Source organism: Stegostoma tigrinum, chromosome 14, assembly GCF_030684315.1.
Source record: "Stegostoma tigrinum isolate sSteTig4 chromosome 14, sSteTig4.hap1, whole genome shotgun sequence".
NCBI classification, from domain to species: domain Eukaryota; kingdom Metazoa; phylum Chordata; class Chondrichthyes; order Orectolobiformes; family Stegostomatidae; genus Stegostoma; species Stegostoma tigrinum.
Genome location: NC_081367.1, coordinates 9,443,513 through 9,466,206, shown reverse-complemented (window position 1 = coordinate 9,466,206; position 22,694 = coordinate 9,443,513). Strand labels below are relative to the sequence as shown.

Here is a 22,694-nt window from a genome sequence, read left to right as displayed (position 1 = left end):
GTATTACATGATTTGCAAAGGGGGTGTAAAGAGGCTGCAAACAGAATTCGATCAGTTTATTTACAGGACAAGAAAGTGGCCCACAAAAATGTGTGGAAGTGTCCACTTTGGTAGGAAGAATAGAAAATTAGAAAACTTTTAAAAGGTGAGAAACCAGTAGGTGTTGGTATTCCAAGAGACAAGGATACCTACATATACAAATCACTGAAAGTTAATGCATAGATGCCAAAGTCAATTAAGAAAGTAATCAGTGTTTTAGCCTTTATTGCAAGGGAGTTGCATCATAAGAGTAAACCTGTCTTGTTGCAGTTATGTAGGTTTTTCTGTGTCCAGACAGTAGTAATGTCTACAGTTTTGGTCACATTACCTAAGGAAGGATACACAAGCCGTGGAGGGTGAGTGTCTGGACTGATTCCAGGGATGAGAGGGCGTTCTTACAAGGCAGATTGAATAGAATAGACCTACATTCTTTGTTGTTTTGTAGATCTTGTTAAAACCTAGACATTCATACTGGGATTAACACCAATTTCCAATGAAAGGCTTTAATGCTCATCTCAGGGTCTAGAACAGGGGTCACAGAATTAAGATAAGCGTTCAGCCACAAAACACAAAATTAAGGCGAAAACTTCATCCGGAATGTTGTGAACACTCTATCCCTTACCACGACGGATACCTAATAAAAAGAATCTATTCAAGGCAGGGATTGGTATATTTTAAGGCACTAAGAGAATTAAGGAATGTGGGGTTTGGGCAAGGAAGTGGAGACAGTTTGACCATGACCCTATTTAATTGCAGAGCAAACTCTCCTGGGCATTTTTCCATGTTCCTGCTCTTACTACTAGAGCCCTTGAAAGGATATCTTAGAATGTGACACCAATACAAGAGGCAGCTATATATGCTCCCTCTACAAAAGGTGGCTCCACTAATAGGACAATATGGACCAATCAAATGTAGCATAGCATGCAAATGCTACACAGGAGTTTTGTAGAGTCATAGAAACTCCACTGACCTTAATGGAGGACAGGACCCAGGTCTCGGAATTCACCCCCATTCTCAACGGATCCCATTTGAGGCAGGAACCTCAAGCTCAGCGTGACCATCTGAACTCAGTAATACTCTTACAGATTGTTATGTTCACTTTACCGAGAGCCTTGCCCCACAGTTTGGAGGAAACATAAATTTTTTATTCATTCATGGGATGAAGGTTGCTGGCTAGGCAGCATTTATTGCCCATCCCTAATTGCCAAGAAGGCAGTTGAGAGTCAACCATGTTGCTGTGGGTCTGGAGTCACATATAAGTCAGATCCGGCAAGGATGGCAGTTTCCTTCCCTAAAGGATGTCAGTGAACCAGATGGGTTTTTCCTGACAATCGACGATGAATTCATGTTCATCATTAGATTCTTAATTCCAGATATTTTATTGAATTCGAATTCCACCATCTGTTGTGGTGGAATTTTTACCCAGGTCCCCAGAATGTTATCCGGGTCTCTGGATTAGTAGTCCAGCGATAATACCAGCAGGCCATTTGCTTCTCCTAGTTAAAGAAGGGCACACAAGGTCAATAGAACAAGGATTGTAGATGGCAACCTTAAGTTAGCATGGACAGGGCATGGGTGAAGCTAGATGGGTGATGGAATGGGAGGAGTGAGAGGTGGAGGGCTCAATATGTAACAACGCCATTAGGACAGACTCCGAGAACTCAGGTGAACCTCTTAAGCAGTATGCCTCAGCATGCAAAATGCCTGTAAGCACTCTAATCTACGTCCAGGGATTGGTGGGCCAAACACTGGCCCATACCACCCCCTCCTTTGGAGCAAATGGTACACTATTTGGGGTACTGGCCTCCCCCAAGCTGGGTGCACTGAGCTGCTGAACTACCTTAAATCACTGTAGGAGTAACAACCCAGTCCTGATTGTTCATAGGCATCCATAACCACAGTTCAATAACTGAGCCTTCACAAGGGTTTCTTCAATGATATCCGTGAGGAATGCTGTAGTGGTCGGCACCACTTCCTGATTGCAGTGATTGCAGAGCACCGTTTAAAGCAAAATCACATTATCAAACTTAATCTCAAGTTGTTCCTTTATTACCATTCTGTTTGCAATATCTGTAAACAGAGTGCCAACCACTCATGGAAGGTTTCAGGTGTATTGATGGGCTCCATGTAATATCTCTCTGGAGCCACGCTAGACTCCTTACTAGCTCACAAGAATGGAGAAGTGGACAGTCAGAGGTACTGTCCCCCTGGTATCACCAATCCTGGACACCTGGTGTCTGGCACTTTTTGGAAGACCCTCCATTCCTGATTTTCTCCTTTTTGCCCAACCAAAATATTTCTTCCATTTCCTTTGCTCTTCTTTGCAAATTGATGATGTCTATAGGGTGACAGAGACGTACAGAAATCAAAATTGGGATATGGTGAAAAGCCATGGTAAGGTGGGCTCTGTGATGACTGCCATGTTAGGTGACCAATGGGAGAAGTTTGATTGGAGGTGGAGTGGGAGGTCATGTGATTATATCTCTCGGAATGTGTGCAGCCACAGTTGTCAAACCAATTCTATAGATCATTACTGAGTTGTAACAACTCTCTTGGAGACCTCAAGGGTGGATTGGGGTCTGGGGTTTGGGAGAATGGTGCATGGTGTGCAATATGATGGGTGTTTACAGGAAGAAGCATAAAGCTTCACACTTTATGCTTCACTTATTTCACTTCTACAATACTGCTAGTGTGGCACTTGGTATCCTAGCATACTACAGCAGTCCATTAGCTGGGTTGTCTTTCTACATCTCTCTGTAGAGAATCTTTCAGCCTCTGATGGTGTTGTCAGAGCGCTTGACTGAATTCTGCCTGGAATGGTCTCTCACTGCCTGTCCTCAGTCAAACAGTTACGATTGATTCTATGTTGGCTTAACAAATTATTGTTCCACAAGGCAAGGGAAATTATACTGGAATTTCCCTGTAGCGTCCTTCCAGACTCTCAGTTTTGGTTTCTCTGAGAAGCTTTGGATTCTCACACCTAGTGCCTTTCCCAAGGGTTAATAAAATTGTAAATGTTTCTCTTCATGGCTGATGCTAAGTTAATATATTGGTCTTTCTGGCTCTAGTGAATCCATAAGGACAGTAGTATGACTTCCAAGAGCCATGTTGCAGGATTCTTGTCTACGCTTTACAGATAGATTAACCTTTTGACAAAATAAATAATAGAACTGTTGTAATACACCATTGAAATAAAGAACTGTTTCTACTTCAGTGAGAAATATTATCTAAGAAGAAATACTTGTTTTATTGAGCACGGTTTTGCTGATTGCCAAAGGCAAATGAACTCATTGTTCATCGTGCTTTACTTCTTTAAGACCCCTGGCAGTAGTAAACAGTGACTAAAAGCCCACAGGGAAAAAAAATGAAAATTTAATAAAATGCTTCCTGACCTGCTCAGTCAGGAAGCATTCAGGTAAAAGCCAGGTAAGTTAATATTTAGATAATAAAATGTGAGGCTGGATGAACACAGCAGGCCAAGCAGCATCTCAGGAGCACAAAAGCTGACGTTTCGGGCCTAGACCCTTCATCAGAGAGGGGGATGGGGAGAGGGAGCTGGAATAAATAGGGAGAGAGGGGGAGGCGGACCGAAGATGGAGAGTAAAGAAGATAGGTGGAGAGAGTATAGGTGGGGAGGTAGGGAGGGGATAGGTCAGTCCAGGGAAGACGGACAGGTCAAGGAGGTGGGATGAGGTTAGTAGGTAGCTGGGGGTGCGGCTTGGTGTGGAAGGAAGGGATGGGTGAGAGGAAGAACCGGTTAGGGAGGCAGAGACAGGTTGGACTGGTTTTGGGATGCAGTGGGTGGAGGGGAAGAGCTGGGCTGGTTGTGTGGTGCAGTAGGGGGAGGGGACGAACTAGGCTGGTTCAGGGATGCAGTGGGGGAAGGGGAGATTTTGAAACTGGTGAAGTCCACATTGATACCATATGGCTGCAGGGTTCCCAGGCGGAATATGAGTTGCTGTTCCTGCAACCTTCGGGTGGCATCATTGTGGCAGTGCAGGAGGCCCATGATGGACATGTCATCAAGAGAATGGGAGGGGGAGTGGAAATGGTTTGCGACTGGGAGGTGCAGTTGTTTGTTGCGAACTGAGCGGAGGTGTTCCGCAAAGCGGTCTCCAAGCCTCCGCTTGGTTTCCCCAATGTAGAGGAAGCCGCACCGGGTACAATGGATGCAGTATACCACATTGGCAGATGTGCAGGTGAACCTCTGCTTAATGTGAAATGTCATCTTGGGGCCTGCGATAGGGGTGAGGGAGGAGGTGTGGGGACAAGTGTAGCATTTCCTGCGGTTGCAGGGGAAGGTGCCGGGTGTGGTGGGGTTGGAGGGCAGTGTGGAGCGAACAAGGGAGTCACGGAGAGAGTGGTCTCTCCGGAAAGCAGACAGGGGAGGGGATGGAAAAATGTCTTGGGTGGTGGGGTCGGATTGTAAATGGTGGAAGTGTCGGAGGATAATGCGTTGTATCCGGAGGTTGGTAGGGTGGTGTGTGAGAACGAGGGGGATCCTCTTGGGGCGGTTGTGGCGGGGGCGGGGTGTGAGGGATGTGTTGCGGGAAATACGGGAGACGCGGTCAAGGGCGTTCTCGATCACTGTGGGGGGAAAGTTGCGGTCCTTTATGAACTTGGACATCTGGGATGTGCGGGAGTGGAATGTCTTATCGTGGGAGCAGATGCGGCAGAGGCGGAGGAATTGGGAATAGGGGATGGAATTTTTGCAGGAGGGTGGGTGGGAGGAGGTGTATTCTAGGTAGCTGTGGGAGTCGGTGGGCTTGAAATGGACATCAGTTACAAGCTGGTTGCCTGAGATGGAGACTGAGAGGTCCAGGAAGGTGAGGGATGTGCTGGAGATGGCCCAGGTGAACTGAAGGTTGGGGTGGAAGGTGTTGGTGAAGTGGATGAACTGTTCGAGCTCCTCTGGGGAGCAAGAGGCGGCGCCGATACAGTCATCAATGTACCGGAGGAAGAGGTGGGGTTTGGGGCCTGTGTAGGTGCGGAAGATGGACTGTTCCACGTAACCTACAAAGAGGCAGGCATAGCTGGGGCCCATGCGGGTGCCCATGGCCATCCCCTTAGTCTGTAGGAAGTGGGAGGAGTCAAAAGAGAAGTTGTTGAGTGTGAGGACGAGTTCAGCTAGGCGGATGAGAATGTCGGTGGAGGGGGACTGGTCGGGCCTGCGGGACAGGAAGAAGCGGAGGGCCTTCATGGGCCTCCTGCACTGCCACAATGATGCCACCCGAAGGTTGCAGGAACAGCAACTCATATTCCGCCTGGGAACCCTGCAGCCATATGGTATCAATGTGGACTTCACCGGTTTCAAAATCTCCCCTTCCCCCACTGCATCCCTAAACCAGCCTAGTTCGTCCCCTCCCCCCACTGCACCACACAACCAGCCTAGCTCTTCCCCCCCACCCACTGCATCCCAAAACCAGTCCAACCTGTCTCTGCCTCCCTAACCGGTTCTTCCTCTCACCCATCCCTTCCTCCCATACCAAGCCGCACCCCCAGCTACCTACTAACCTCATCCCACCTCCTTGACCTGTCCGTCTTCCCTGGACTGACCTATCACCTCCCTACCTCCCCACCTATACTCTCCTCTCCACCTATCTTCTTTTCTCTCCATCTATCGGCCCGCCTCCCCCTCTCTCCCTATTTATTCCAGCTCCCTCTCCCCATCCCCCTCTCTGATGAAGGGTCTAGGCCTGAAACGTCAGCTTTTGTGCTCCTGAGATGCTGCTTGGCCTGCTGTGTTCATCCAGCCTCACATTTTATTATCTTGGAATTCTCCAGCATCTGCAGTTCCCATTATCTCTAAGTTAATATTTATATTAATTTACAACTGACCTTGATCGTGATGGTTTGCATTTCACGGATGGTATTCATTCCTGAGCAGAATTAGAGTATGGTTCCTGTAGTCAAAGACATGAAAGATCAGTTTGTCATAATTTTCCTGCATTTATTCACATTGCTTAAAAAAAACACTCAAGTTGTTGGCCGAAATAAAACTTGTTTCAGCAATGTGCTGCATTCCTGTGTACCGAATGCTGGGTAGTCTGTTGGAGATTAAGATATCCTCAGGAGTGTGTCAACCTTTTTCAGAATCCCTAGAAGTGTGTCACCCTTTATATGGGCTCCCTCCTGCAATGTGTAAATTCTTGCGGCATTTCCCTGGGAACCTACAAGAATCTGCAGATGTTAACAACATGCTAATTTTACTATTGCTTCTTTGGGAGAATGCTTATATTTGCACAAGGTCCTCCGGGCATGTGTTAAATTTATAATGATTCCTTTGAGTAAACTGGTATTTCCAAGTACCCTGGCAAAGGGCAAATATTTACAGGGTTCCCTTGAGAACATGTCTATACTTGTAGAAGGTCCCCTGGAGTACATAAGTGATTGAAAAGGTTCCTTACACAAAAATACTCCAAGAGTTTTGGACTGTGATGATAATATTCTGTACATTTATTTCATCACCTAGTACATTCTTATCCTTGTAGCTTTCAGTTTTAGTTTTTAGAAAACGTTTTTCCAGCTCCTCCAAGGAAGCATTATTTTGCACCTTTTGTGTGTCTCTTTGCACTCTATTTGAAGTTCAGGTACTATGCTATTTTCGCAAACACAAAAAGGGCCCACTAACAAACTGAAATAGCACCGCCTTGCGTGTGTTTATACAGGGTCCTTGACAGTGATCCGACTCCCTCAGAGCCAGCTTTCAGAGTAAACAGACCCTCTGACATTTCTATTTATATCTGTCAGCCAAGGCTCCCTGATTGGACCAGATTAACAGCCCCAATCAGAGAACCCATATTCAATGAAGTCCACCTGGCTGACCTCATTATAGTCACTACAGTTTTAGTCTAACTTCTACATTTTGGCAATGAGATGGAGTATTAGATGGCCCTGGTCAAGCAAAATTGGGTTGAACAAGCATCCATGGGCTGGTAAAGGTTATGTTTTGCTGGGAAATAGTTTTGAAAATCCAGTGTCCATGGAAAGACAATTTGTGCACAAGGGTGGACTGACCTTAGAAAGTGGCTGCATCAACAAATATTATTGGCAGGTTGGAAGAGCACTATCATAGTCTTTCGGTGCCAAATCTGCCATTGCCATTTTGGCGGATTTCAAAAGGGAGTATTATCAGACAGATTTGTGTGCAGTCTTTCAAAACAATGGGGCCATTCACACTAAGTTGTCAACGTTGCCAAATTTATCCATCAACACAACTTCCCAAAGAGCATTGTCCATGGATATGATTGAACGTGATCTTAGAGAAGTCATTATCATGAGACATAATAATCACCAAGCATCATCGGGGTTTAGTAGCCATCTCATTTAAGGACCTAAGGCTCATATATGGGTCCAGGTGATTCCAGACCAGCCTACTGTGGATCTCATCAGTGTCCTGTGCTCTAGGGTAATGAAAAGACTGGATATGGGGAACATTATCACTCAAGTTGGACAAAGTAATTGGGCTACTCCCAGCATGTTAGTGCCAAAGGCAAGTCATGATGTAAGATTCTGCAGGGATTATAAAGTAATTAGAAATCTGTAAAGAATGTAATCGACCTGATAATTTGCTGAACATTAAAGATTTGCTCATAATGTTGTTAGGAGGCCAACTTGTATTTCTAATTCCATTTGAATGGCACCTAACTGCAGCTTGAATTAAATAATCAATCACAGGCATACCCACCTGACCCATGGATGTTTATCCAAACCAGATTTGTTTGACAGTGTCATCTCATTTATCAGTATTGGGTGTTTCTTCAGATCCCATATTTCTTTAAAGGGGCAATTCAGGGAGGAGCATGTTGTTTGGATGATGTAGACGTATCAGTTTCACTTAAACAGATTTACAATGAGGAACATGCTCCAATGTTTAAAAAGTAATGGCATTTGAGTGAAAGCAGTGAAATGTTTCAAAATTCTGCCGTGCATTTTTGTTCACAGGATAGACACACAGATCAGTTACATCCTGAGATAGATGGGACTGCCAATGCTGGCGCCTGAGATAACAAGGTGTGGAGCTGGATGAACAGAGCAGGCCAGGCAGCATCAGAGGAGCAGGAAAGGTGACGTTTCAGTTTTCCTGCTCCTCTGATGCTGCCTGGCCTACTGTGTTCATCCAGTTCTACACCTTGTTATCTCAGCTACATCCATGCCAGAGTAAGATTCAAGCAATGAGAAATGCATCACACACAGAATATTTTTGAGCTCTGTGTTTTTTTTTGGAGGGGTGATCTAGTAAATTAATCTGGTAAATTGATTTGAAATTTGGCTACCTTGTTCCATCCATAGAACAAACTCATGAGCACCCTTCCTTATGATTTTAGACTGAAGTATGTTTCAAAGCACTCAAGTTGTGTAAGTGTGAACTGAGAGACGGTATAATGGTTATTCATTCTTTCCTTTTTGGAGTAAGGTGATTGTTTGGTCATGGGCTCATCATTGTACCTGTCATAAGCTACTGACGATTACTTTGAATCCAACAGCTGCAATTGGCTTTTTAGCTGCAGCTTCGATACAGAGATGGGTTTTGATCTTTTTCCTCTGCTTGTCAGCTAGATCAACAATTGGTAGATCATTGTAATGCCATTATAATGTTGGGATTACCGTCCCCGTCTATTGTTTCTTTTCACATGTCAATGATTTGTTTGTCACAGAATACGACATGGGTAAAGCAATCTAGCTTCAGGGTGATCTAGACAAGTTGAGTGTGTGGGCAAACACATGGCAGATGCTGTGTAACGTGGATAGATGTGAGGTTATAAACATCATTATGAAAAACAGAAAGGCAGAGTGTTATTTAAATGGCGATGCTATGGGAAATGTGGTTGCACAAAGGGATCTGGGTGTCCTTGTGCACCTGCCAATGAAAGTAAACAGTCAGATGCAGCAAGCCACTGGGAAAGCCATCATTGAAAGAGAATTTAAGTTCAGAAGTAGGAAAGTCTTGCTGCAATTATACAAGGCCTTGGTGACACTGCACCTGCGGTATCGTGTGGAATTTTAGTCTCCCTGCCTAACAGGAAATACTTGCTATCAGGAAAATGCAGCGTAGGTTCACTCGGCTGATCCAAAAGATGGCAGGACTGAGGTGTGAGGAGAAATTGGTTCAACCGAGCCTTATTCACTAGAATTTAAAATGAGGGGGGGTCTGATTGAATTGTAGGAAATTTCTAACAGAACTGCACAACTAGATGCAGGAAAAATTTTAGGCTGCCGAGAGCTGGAGGGGTGTCACAGGCCATTTAGGACTACCCTGAGGAAACATTTCTTCACTCAGAAGATAGTGAACTTGTGGAATTTACTATCACAGCAGGCCATAAAGGCCAGAACACTGACAATTTTTTAGATATTAAAGTCATAAAGGGGTATGGCAAGAAGGTGAAACTGTAGAATTGTAATAAAGGGTAGGCTATGATTATATTGAATGGCGGATCCAGGTTGATGCTAAGACCCCTACTCCTAGCTTCTATGTTTGTAGGCAACCCATGCTGCCAAGGTTGTACAACAATATTGCAATTGGATGGCCAACTTGGATACTGGATTTAGAATTCAAACCATTTTTAAATTTTAACAATGAGTTGTCATTTGGTAACGGTTGCATGGCATACAATTCTGGAAACATACAGATCACAGTTGTTCTACGTGGTCAACACTTAGGATGAGTTTGACAAAATGTCTAGAGAGATGCTACCTTTGGTGGTCAAGGTTAGATGAAGATGTAGAAGACAAGGTGAAACAAGATAGTGTACGTCAAAGTTTAGAAAAGATGCTGCTAATGGTGTCTTTTATACCATGGAAAGAGCCAGCTTTGGAGTAGCAGAAGCTGCACATTGATTTTGTAGAATTTGCTGGGCAACATTGTGATACCCATTCAAAGTGGGTTGAGGTGTTTCCAATGAATCAAACGATCAGTGAAACTCGAGATGTTATGGTTTGATTGCTCCTTAAGAGTTCCTAGAGGAAACTGTGTCTGACAACAGACTTCAGTTCTGCTCAGCAGAGATTTTAACTTCCATAAGTATGAACAGAGTGAAACATACTTGAGTTCCACTGTGTCATCCTGCTTTGTGCGGAGCAGCGGTGTACACGGGGCAAATTGTTAAGCCTGCTCTTGGTAAAAAAAAGTAATGCCAAATGCAAACTGGAAGAAATATCATTGAATCACAAACTGGCAAATGTTTTGCTTACTTATTCTAACACCACTCATTCTACTACCAGAAGAAAAGGCAGCTGAACAGCTTCTTTGAAGACAGCCTGGTATGATGTTTTCTTTCCTGAAACAACATTTAGCACAGTCAGTAGAAGAGAAATCATCCAAGCAAACAGAGTCATGATAGTGGGTAGAATGAAATAAAGCAGTGTGGTTATTTTTATACATATATGCATATACCAGAATAAAACAGCTTTAATTTGATGTTGACTTTTCAAGTGCTGCATAATGCTGTTAGTCTGTCTGCAACGATAACACACAAATTAGTATGCACGTGACCAGTTAATCTGTTTATGTTGATGAAGGAGCAAAAATCCATAGAGATTCTTCTGACAACATCATCGAATCTTCAATATCCATCCAAACTCACAGCAGGAATCTCAGTCTATCAATCATGGAGAGTGCAGCACTCCCCCAGTATTGCCTCAGAGCACTAGCATGGGTGATGTCCTCTAGTCTTGAAGTGAGTTTGAATTTACATTCTATTAATTGTTCTTGAAGGGAAGTTATTGTATTAATCTGTGACCAAATGAGGAGAGATTGAGACAACTATGCCTGTATTCTACACCTATACTCTCTAGCACGTGGAAGAACAAAGGGGGATCATATTCAATCACACAAAATGTTTAAAGGGCTAGATTGTATGGATTTTTATAAGATGTTTCTCTTGGCTGAAGGATCTAGAACAGGGGAGATAGTCTCAGAGTATCAAGCAAGCCATTTAAATGGGGAAAATTCTTGAACTCAAAGTGTGAGGATCTTTGGAATTCTCTACCCTAGAGGACTATGGATGGTCCATCATTGATTAAGTCCAAGACAGAAATCAATAGATTTCTAGATATCGAACCAATAAAGAGACATGGGGATGGTGTGAAGAAATCATGTTAAGGTAGATGATCTGTCATGGTCTAGAATGGTGGAGCAGGTACAAGAGGCTGAAATGCCTACTCATGGGTCCTATGTTTGCAATTCTTTTCTCTGAACATTTGCTTTACGGTTCCCAAGTTCTTCACTTTTTAATTCACATGATAAGCTGTCATTGTTACTTGGTCTAACCCAGGCATTTTAATTTCTTCATAATGGGAAAAGCCTTTGTGTGAGTACCTTCTAAAATCCAAAAGAAGCCACATTACAAAGATTCCCACTAACAGTGTACAGGGCAAATCACACATCAGATCCAAAACAAAGTTATTCTTTACAGTGAACAAAGAACCTACCCCAGTAATGTTTTGCCTCTACTGCTAAATCGTAATACCGCAAGAATTTGAAAATGTCAATGAGTCAACTCCCAATAACCAATCTCCACTTAATTGTATTAACCTGTGAGATTGCTCAAAGGAAAATGGTCAATAAGGAATCACCCCCAGAAATGGTTTCCACTATAGATTGAAACTACAATCCGACTTCACTCATAAAGGCACAGAACCTAAAGGGCTACAAGTATTGGCAGCAAAACAAAATGTGCAGTAACGTTAACCACTAAATATTTAAGAAGATTAATAATGAACCACTCCCTTCCCATGTATGGATAGGTTCTGATAAACATTGCCAGTTTGCCAGGAAAAGTTGTGCTGTAATGAGAATTCATAAACTGAGTCTGACTGTAAATCTTTTCTGGCAAGAAAACCTTTAATCATTTGTTCAGCAATTTAGTCCACCCAAAGCGAACAAAAAAAATCAAACAAAGGCATATTGTGCCCAAGCATAATGAGATTAATAAAATAAATTGCTTGCTCTAAATTAAATCTGGAAATGGATTCACTTGATTTAGTATTTAAATGAGTTTAGGGGGGTACTATTTAGGTCACAAAATTCAATAAGACCTGAAAATGGGTGCAGGGATCACAGTGCATTAGAATCTTTCCAATACAAGAAACATATAAATGTTATCTTCACATATGTTCAGCCAGTGCTAAATGCAAAGATTATTCTCAGAATGCTTAAGCACAGGGCATTAAAGTCATTAAAGCTAGGATAAGTGTTATGTATTGCACTGGGTGGCTTTCAGCTGGAGTACAGTACTGTCACCAGGCCTCATGACTAGATATTCTCTGGACGTGTTATGACATATATCTGGAGCAGGTGGGTCATGAGTCTGGGCATCTTGTTCCCGAGGTTGGGATGTTACAACTGAACTACTAGAGTTCTTCGAAAAAACAAAATAATGATGGATTAGTTTGTTTATTTTATATCAACTTATTCAGGCATACCTGAGCTAGCTGAGACTTGAGCCTGGACCTCCTGGATCATGGATAGGGACACAACTTCTGCACTACAGGAGCCCTCTAAAGGAGTACAATAGAGCTCAGGAAAGATTTGCTATTATTCTTCTCAGCTCTAATTCACATAGCTTTTCATCATAAGACAGCCTTTTCATTCACAGAGACCTATCCAGTGAACCTTTATTGTACAGCCTTCAAAATAAGCACACTTTTCCTTAGCTATGGAGACCAATATATTGTTAGGATTGCTGAGGTGTCGCCCTATGGAAATGCCAGAGGTGCCACTTAGGGCAAAACACTGCTCCTATTCTCAGGACAACAGCCTTCCTTCTGTCATGCAAGCAGCCGTATCTCTGCCAGACTGCAGCTGCCCTTGCTGGGGTATTGCAGTTTGAAGCCTGGCAGATACCAGTAGCACAGGCAGCTGAGTAGATCACGAACAGTCCAACCAGAAGGAGACTCTGTCAGTTGCTTCTTTCCTCCACACTTTCTTCCTTTTCTATGTTGTTCTCCTCTCGTTTGGCCACTGTACAGCCGGTGGTAAGTGCTTTGCATTTGTACAGTAGACCTGCGACCGTGACAGCATGCACTGCAGTACTCCTGTAGACAGCCCTGGGCAGTGAAGGCATTGTTTAATCACCCCAGCAATCTACTCTCATATTGTGTATGGTAGCACAGAATTTGTTGAATGCATAGTGCCCACATATACCTGGGTTATACTCTGGGAATAGCAATTTTGCCAAAGGATATCCCTTCTCATAGAACATAGAACAATGAGATTAATAAAATAAATTGCTTGCTCTATATTAAATCTGAAAATGGACTCGCAAAATGGATTTAGTATTTAGATACTTCACAGTGCGGGCCCTTCAGCTGACGATGCTGTGCTGACTTATTGTCCTACTAAGATCAATCTATCCTGCATACCCTACGTTTTACTATCCTCCATGTGCCTATCCAAGAGTCATTTAAAAGTCTCTAAAGTATCTGACTCCACTACCACAGCCGGCAGCACATTCCACACACCCACCACTCTCTGTGTGAAGAACCTACCTCTGACATCTCCCCCATACCTTCCTCCAATCACCTTAAAATTATGCCCCCTTGTAATAGTCATTTCTGCACTGGCAAAAAGTCTCTCTCTATCCACTCTATCTATGATTCTCATCTAGTTGTCGTCCTCAAGTTTGTCATGGTGGCACAACATCAGACGGTATGGTGGACATCATTTGGGCACTGTGACTGCTGTCAGGTTACTAAGCATTGACTGATCTGTTACATTGCACATGGTTGGGCAGCAGCAGGACCCAGAGCGTGTGGAATCCTTTCAAATGCGGGCATCTATTAATTGTTACACTGCACTTGCACATGACTTGGTGCAGTCTACATACAGTGAACTAACTGCTGACAACGGATCTGACATTTCATGCATTGGCATTATCTGCCTTAAATATTAATAGGGCTTCTTGGGACAGACTCTGAAACCTTTATACCTTGTTGATCTAGCAGGACCTCTGATCATTGATTGATCAGCAAGAACAAATCTATGTATTACTGCAAGTGACGTGATAATGAGCACAAATGTCCCTGACCACAATATTGAGTTTATCCATGACCTGACTAATGTCAAGGTAATTTTGATGCTATTGGCAACTTTAAAGGCAATTCAATGTTATATCTGAAAGCACTGAACCTCCTCATAAAGGTAGCATTCACATTCAGGATAAGCTCAAAATAGAATTGGATTCCTTGGCATAAATCAACAGTATTTGTAAAGGTTGAACATCACAGGTTGGTGCCAAGCCATTAGTTGTCGTTTCAAGAAAGATGGAACAATGTGTGTACGTTTAAATCCAGGGCGACTAAACTTTGCACTAAAAAGATGTCTACACAGGTTTCCGACTTTGGATTATTCTTAATCCCAAATTCTCAGGTGCCAAGCATTTTTAAAGCTCGATGTCAAGAATGGATACTGGTCCATGTATCTTTCATTACAGTTATAGCAACTTTTAGAACACCCCTTCGTAGAAATTGTTTCCTCAGATTATCATTTGGATGATCTGTTAGCTGGGATATATTTCAAAAACATAGGGATTGACCATGTTGTCTCTATCACAAATGACAATGCAGTCTTCTCGAAACTCAACATGATCAAGACTACAAACCTCTATCAGCTTGTGGCAGCAACAAGAAAACAGGGCTGAATTTTCAGCAGCAAGAGTATCAAATCAACATGAACCTGATCAATTTCTTCACATCAATCTATTCATTAAATAATATTGGACCTGATCCTACCAAAACAGAAGAAGTACAGAAGATGCCTACACCACAAGGCAAAAACGATTGACCAAGGTGCCTTGGTTTCTTTAATGTTTCATCCCTATATGTTCTGAATATGCCCTCTTTATGATCTGGTCTGCAAAGATGCACCACCATTTGGCAGGAAGATCAGCAGCATACTTTTCAATCTCTCAAGAAAGTTGCATCATCCTGCAAGTGTGTTTTTCAATATACTGATCCTTCCAGGATCACCACATTGGAAGTAGATGCATTCCAGAAAGTCCTTGGAGCACATCTATTACAGGATCACAAACCTATTACGCTCTGTCCTAAAGTTCTTATGACAGCTCAACATAACTATTCCAACATTGAGAACACGTGTGAATATTCAGCTTTCTGAATACAAGGTTCCACCTATTTGGCAAGCCTTTGATTTTCCATACCAAACATAAACAGTTGGAAATGATCTGTCGAAAACATTAATAGTAGCAAGCTTAAACTAGCCTTTATTAACTTGAGCAAATTTAGTGTGAAACATATAATGGGTGCAGAACTGTTTTAATGTAATTGGGAGAACCTTTTTTTTTACGCCAGCACATAGCATGCCCAACAGATGTCACTGCTCTGAATTTAATCTTAGGGAAATAATCTGGGCAGATAGGAGTGGCGTCAGTGAGAGAACATTTTTAGGGCAGTCATTATAATATTAGGAAACTGAGATGTGATTTGGCAACAGTGGCTGGGTATGGCTACTTGGAAGGTAAAATTGGTCTCAGAATATTAGGAGGCAATTGAGGAAGAGGTTCAGAATAAATGTTACCACGAGAAAGAGGGGTGTGACTCACAATTCTAGAACTCTCGCCCTGCTGACATCAAAGAACAGGCAAAGTAAACATAAGCTTTCTATGTCAGATACCAAGAGTGCAATACTATAGGACGCTCAGAGGATTATAGACCTGGGTTTTCCAATGGCCACGTAGAAAGGATAAAGGCACAGAAGAGCCTGAAGAATCCCCATCGCTGATAGAATTGCCCAGAGAATTGAATTTTCCACTTGGCACTTCCAGTATTCCTGGAACCCTCTGAAAGTCTCTGATTAAATTGTAATTTTCAGAGTTATGAGCAAATTAAGTAAAACGGTTACTCCAGAAATGTATCACTACTGACTACATATTCCATCTCCTGAGTAACTATTAAAAGATCTCATACTTGCCTCATTCAGACCCCATTTACATATCCCCAAGAGCCCTCAGATCACCTGGACCCCAACCTGACACCCCTAAGACCAAGTCACCCGCATTTCCCGCACCTCATCCCTCACACCCCGAACCACAATAACCGCCCTAAGAGAATCTGCTAGTCCTCACATACCACCCCACCCACCTCCGCATACCACGCATCATCCTCCAACACTTCACCATCTACAATCCAACCCCATCACCAAAGACACGTTTCCATCCCCATCCTTGCCTGCCTTCTGGAGAGACCACTCTCTGCGGGACTCCCTTGTCCGCTCCACACTACCCCTCCAATCCCACCACACCTGGCACTTTCCCCTGCAACCACAGGAAGTGCTCCACTTGCCCCCACACCTCCTCCCTCACCACCATCTCAGGCCCCAAGATGACTTTCCACATCAAGCAGATGTTCACCTGCACATCCGCCAGTGTGGTCTACTGCATCCGCTGCACCCGTTGTGGCTTCCTCTACATTGGGGAAACTAAGCAGAAGCTTGGGGTCGCTTTGTAGAACACCTCCGCTCGGTTCGCAATAAACAACTGTACTTCCCAATCGTGAACCATTTCAACTCCCCCTCCCATTACTTAGACGACATGTCCATCCTGGGCCTCCTGCAGTGCCACAATGATGCTACCCGAAGGTTGCAGGAACAGCAACTCATATTCCGCTTGGGAACCCTGCAGCCCAATGGTATCAATGTGGACTTCACAAGCTTCAGAATCTCCCCTCCCCCCCACTGCATCCCAAAACCAGCTCAGCTAATCACTGCCTCCCTAACCTGTTCTTCCTCTCACCTATCCCCTCCTCCCACCTTAAGCCGCACCTCCATTTCCTACCTACTAACTTCATGCCGCCCCCTTGACCTTTCCGTCCTCCCTGACTGACCTATCCCCTCCCTACCTCCCCACCTATACTCTCCTCTCCACCTATCTTCTCCTCTAAACATGTTCAGTCCGCCTCCCCCTCTCTCCCTATTTATTTCAAAACCCTCTCCCCATCCCCCTTTTCTGATGAAGGGTCTAGGCCCGAAACGTCAGCTTTTGTGCTCCTGAGATGCTGCTTGGCCTGCTGTGTTCATCCAGCTCCACCCTTTGTTATCTCGGATTCTTCAGCATCTGCAGTTCCCATTATCTCTAATTCTTTGAATACTAACTTCGAACATCTTTCCAATGGCAGATGTTAAGCTAACTGGACTGTTTGTTTCCTGCTTTCTGTCTCCCTCACTTTATGAGTAAGGAATTATGTGCACTACTTTCTGCAGCTATCTCCGTTCACAGAGAAATAATTAACTAGGAGACATAGGTTTTAAAAGGACTAGAGGAAAATTGAATTTTCACAACGAGGATATGGGTGAGTGTCTGGAATTCACTGCATGAATATGTGGTGGAGAAATCAACTTATTTCAATAAGAAAACCTTCAGATTTCAACTTGAGATGCTGCAGCCTACAGGTCTGAGCAAAAAGACCTTGAAGTGGGATTACACTCGCTCTTTCTCAGCTAGCACAGAACAATGGATTGAATGGCAGCATCCTGTGTTGTACATTTCTTTGTTTTTGCTGGATATTTCCTGTGTCCATACCACATTCTTCAGCAACATGAAGTAGTTCTTCATGTTAACCTCCTAGTTAATTATTTTTGATCAATCTGTTGAGACATACCTCTGGAACAGGTGGGCCTTGAACGTGGGCCTCTTGGCTCAAAGGTAGGGACGCTACCACTGTCCTTCAAAATAAGCTATATGCACTGCCAAAACAATGGATATGACATCTGAGGGATGGACGAAGCTCTCCACAGCAATATACAGAAACAGGTGAAATATTTTCAGCATCTGATTTTCTCCATACATGGGTAGTGATCCAAGCATGTGAAGAGCTGGCCAAGCACTTGGTAGAAAGGTTAGGTTTTGAGAAGGCAGGAGCAGTTTAGAGGCAGAGCTAAGGAGAGCCAAGGTGAGCGAAGACATAAATGGAGACAGAAAAGGAGCACAGATGAGGTCTGAATTATAGGGCTGAATAGAAGAGCTATGATTTAAATGGGGAAAGACTGCAGAAAGCTGCAGCCCACTCTAAAAACGGGGTGGGGTCTTGCTAAAACTATACCAGTCAGACTGTTGCCGGAATACAGTGACAGTTTGATCTCTTTATTTAAGAAAAGATATACTGGCATTGGAGGCAGTCCAGAGAAGGTTTATAAGGTTGATTCCAGTAAGGAGAGATTTTCTTACTAGGAGAGGTTGAGTAAGTTAAGCTTGTACTCATTGGAGTGTAAGAGAATGACAGGAACACCATGCTGGGGCAGCATGGTGGCTCAGTGGTTAGCACTGCAGCCTCACAGTGCCAGGGACCTGGTTTCGATTCCAGCCTTGGGTAACTGTCTGTGTGGAGTTTGCACATTTTCCCCGAGTCTGCGTGGGTTTCCTCCGGGTGCTCCGGTTTCCTCCCACAGTCTAAAGATTTTACAGGTTAGGTGGATTGGCCATGCTAAATTGCCCATAGTGTTCAGGGGTGTGTGGGCTATAGGGGGATGGGTCTGGGTGGGATGCTTCAAGGGGCAGTATGGACTTGTTGGGCCGAAGGGCCTGTTTCCACACTGTAGGGAATCTCATCTAATCTTACTGAAACTTATATGATACTTGACAAGATAGATGGAGAGGTTGTTTCCCCTTGTAGGAGAGTTTAGGACCGGAGGGCATAATCCCAGAGTAAAGAATTGCCAATATAAGAGAGATCTTGATTTGTTTCACTACAAAGGGCTGTCATGGTTGAGTCATTAAGAATACTTAAGGCTGCTTTTCTTTTAGTGAGAGAATCAAGGTTATGGGGACAAAACAGGACTTGAGGATTATCAGATTAGCCATGATCTCATTGAATGGCTGAGCAGACTCAGTAAACTAAACGACCCATTTCTGCTCCTACATCTTACATTCTAAGAGGAATGAAAATAAAGTGATCCTCAGGCCATTAAGACTTTAAATCAAATGTCTCAATGGATAGTAAATCAATATTAACCAGCAGGACATGGAATTGTGGAACGAGCCAACCACATGTGCAGCCACAGAAATCAGCCACATCTATAGCCATTGACCCAAAAGTAGAGATGTGCTCTATTCTAACGCTTACCATCTATTCAACATGAACCAGGCTCCAGCCGTAGATTGACATTTGATTGCAATGTACAAGGAACACCAAATAACTCAGCTTTCCTCCATTCCATCTCTAGCAACAGTTCAGATTAAGAGCAGATGAAAATTAATTTAATAAGGGCAAAATACAACACAGATGTTGGAAATTTGAAAAATAAAACAGAAAATGCTGGAGAAACTCAGCTGGTCTGGCAGCATCTGGGGTGATAGAAACAGAGCTGACGTTTTGAGTCCAGTGTGAGTTTACTTCATTACTTGAAAATTAATTTTACGCGAGAAATGTTTTGTCATGGAGGCAAAAATATGAAGCTGGTGGGAGGAGAAAATTGAGAGGAATCTGAAGATCAAAAATTCTCAAGTTCAGAAACGTTAAATTCAGGTTCGTTGTGCTAAGTACAAGTTACTGACAACCAGTCAGCCAGCTCATAAATTCTCACCTCAATGGAGCAAAATTGTGCTGTTACTTTTTTAACATTACATCGAGACGCATGGCTAACAAGGAGTGAGTGAATTTTAATCTTTTACTTTTTGTCACAATTCCCTGTTTGGGAACCTTTGAGCGTCTGTTTGTACAAGGAGTTAATCAGGAACTACTAAAAGGGATTAAATAGTAAGCCTATGCAGGGGAAATAATGCATGTCACGCTTGTGTTTGACATCAGTGATGCAGGCACCAACCTAATTGCTCATTTGGCCTCGTGACAAATTGGGCCTGAAAATCAGATCAGAAAGATTCCATGAGCTGACTCCAGCCATTTAAATTAATTATGTGTGGGTGAAATTGCTGGAATTTCGCAGCTCTTATCATATTACAGCTGATGGTTGATTAATGTACAAGTTGCTTGGTGAGGCAGGGTTACAGTGAGGATTTCCAACTGATGGGAATGTAACTCGGGAATTTCATGCTTGGGGGAGAATAATGCTTACATTTGGCATGCAATGTTTCTGAAATTGAATGTGTTGCACCTGAAAGCACCAGATCGCTGCCCATCCCCCTCACGAGTGACCTGAAATTTCTGCTGCAGGCCGATGAACTTTAGTAATTATATGAACTGCGCAAACCCATTGCAGGAAAGCACCCATATAACTCTCAGTTACCAGGCAGCAGAGACACTTCATCTGCACCCCCCACCCCATCCTAGGCTGAACCTGATCCCAAAGGTGAAAGGCCATTGTTTAAACCACCTAATTACTCTGTTTCTCCTATTCAGAGCAAACAGATATTCTTATTTTCTGAACGTCTCTACATAAAGGTATCAAACAGTTTGAAGATGTGTTTGGGCATGGTGCTGTTAAGTATTGCATACCATACTACACGGTTTCATTCGAATCATACAACACAGAATGAGGCCATTTTGTCCATCATATCTGTGTTCACTCTTTTGAATGTCTCACTCACTCTATTTTCCATCCTGGCTCAGCATATTTTTCCACTTGGAGTAGGTAACTGTGTCCCAGCTTAAAGTTACTATTGAACCTGCTTCACCCCTCTCAAACATTATATTCCAGGTCATAACAACTTCCTGTGAAAAATAACCTGTCTCTTTTTCCTCTTGATTCTTTCACCAAATATATATAGCCTCCAGGGTGTACAATGATTTAGTTTCATTACACATCCCCTTTCCATTCCTGGTGCTGATGATGCAAATTCACTTTATTGTTATGAACCTGCAGGAAATCTCTTTTGCACCATCTGAATCAATATGTCAGTGAAAGCATAGGAAAAGCTTCTGCCCAAGTCTTTTTTTAAACCTTTTTAACTGAGCTCCAGTGATCATTAGCTTTGACATCTAACTTTGAGGTACTTTTCTCTTGTTCATGATTTAGTGAGGTTTCCTCTTGTGGATCAGCCTGATTCCTGAGCACCAGAGACAGAGTATGCAAGTGCTGAAAACAATTGAGAAGGCAGATAAGCCACTGGACCTGACTGCTAGAGGATTGGAGTACAAGAGTCAGGAAGTCTTACTGCAATTGTTCAGGACTTTGTGAGACCACACCCAGATGACCTTGTCCAGGTTTCTTCTCCAAACCTAATGAAGTTTGCCTTTCTGCAGATGCCATGAAGACTCCAGTGATTAATTCCAGGAATGTGAGGTATGTCCTTGGAGATAAGTTAGAACATAGAACATAGAACAATACAGCACAGAACAGGCCCTTCGGCCCTCAATGTTGCGCCGACCTGTGAACTGTGAACTTTGAAGAGAATGGATCTGTGCTCTTGGGAACTTTGAACAATGAGGACTGACTTCACTGAAACATAAAAGATCCTGATGGGTGCTGATACAACAAGATGCTGAGAATATAATTCTCCTTGCTGGAGAGGCTGGAACTACAGCATGCAGTAACTGGTTAAGGACCAAGCCAACTCTGAGTTGAGGCAGCATTTTCTCACTCAAATAATTGCAAATATTTGGAATATTCTCTCACCAAGGGCTGTAGATGCTCACTCATTGAAAATGTTGAAGACTGAGATCCACATATTCCTTGACTCCAGGGGATGAGCACGATTTTGATGCTGGAGGTCTCAACTTAAAAAATGACACTCATTTGTTCGGGAATCCCCTGGGCCACTTCCCCATAAATAGGTTTTGCAGTTTGAAGACTGAATGAGAGATGGTTTCTCAGCAGAATGCAGCCACAGCCAAGAAAGTGGCACTAAGAGTGGGTCCACTAGGAGAGGCAAAAGAAAGAATGTGGATTAATTTGATTAGGTTTATGATCGTTCCGTGTACCTACATACAGTGAAAAGTTTTGTTTTGCGTGCAGTACAGGCAGATCGTACCACACAAAGTGCATTAGGGTAATAGAACAGAGCAAAGAATACAATATTATGATTGCAGAGAAGTTGCACAAAGAGCGAGATCAATATTTAAATTTAAATATTGGGAGGTCCATTCAGAAGTCTGATAACAGCGGGAAAGAAGCTGTTCTTCAATCTGCTGGTATGCATGTTTAAGCTTTTGTATCTTTGATTCTAGGAGAGATGATAACTGAGGTTACAGGAGCCTTTGACAATGTTGGCTGCCTTCCTGAGGCAATGAGATATGTAGATGGAGTCAATGAATGGACGCTTGGCTTGCATGATAGACTGGGCTGTGTTCACAATGCACTGCAGTTTCTTATGGACCTGTGTCAGAGCAGTTGCCATATCAAGCTGTGATGTATCTGGATAGAACGCCTTTTATGGTGCATCTATAAAAATCACTAACATGCTGAATTTCCTTGAATTCTGAGGATGTAGGGGTGTTGTGCCTTGGGAGTAATAATGATAAGAGATTATATTGAATGGGGAATAGACAGACTTTTCTGCGGCCACAGATGTAGTACTAGAATGCTGTGTGGCCTCCCTTGTGCCAGGATCAAGGATGTCATGCAAGGCAAGGGGTGGGAGAACAGTCAAAGTTTGGGTTGTTACTGATGACACAGGGATAAAGAGGGACAAGTCTCACAAGCAGAATATTTGGAGCTAGGAAATGAAAAAAGCAGGTCCTTAAAGATAGTAATCACAGGATTGTTCCGTGCCTCATGCAAGTGTAAAATTAGGAGTAGGATAATAGAC

The 22,694-nt window shown here is 43.2% G+C and overlaps 1 protein-coding gene and 1 long non-coding RNA gene across 2 annotated transcripts in view; one reads left to right on the top strand and one right to left on the bottom strand.

Annotated features, from left to right (window-relative positions):
• crocc2 (ciliary rootlet coiled-coil, rootletin family member 2) overlaps positions 1–22,694 on the top strand; it is a 270,040-nt gene that overhangs the window by 217,475 nt on the left and 29,871 nt on the right. The gene's annotated exons all lie outside the window — the stretch shown is intronic.
• The window catches only part of LOC125457820 (uncharacterized), an 86,812-nt gene continuing 66,213 nt past the window's right edge, over positions 2,096–22,694 (bottom strand). The window contains exons 3-5 of the long non-coding RNA XR_007248676.1: positions 10,231–10,316; positions 5,878–5,942; positions 2,096–2,377 (exon numbers count right to left, since the gene is read on the bottom strand). This is a non-coding gene — a long non-coding RNA (uncharacterized LOC125457820). The remainder of the gene's footprint in view (positions 2,378–5,877; positions 5,943–10,230; positions 10,317–22,694) is intronic.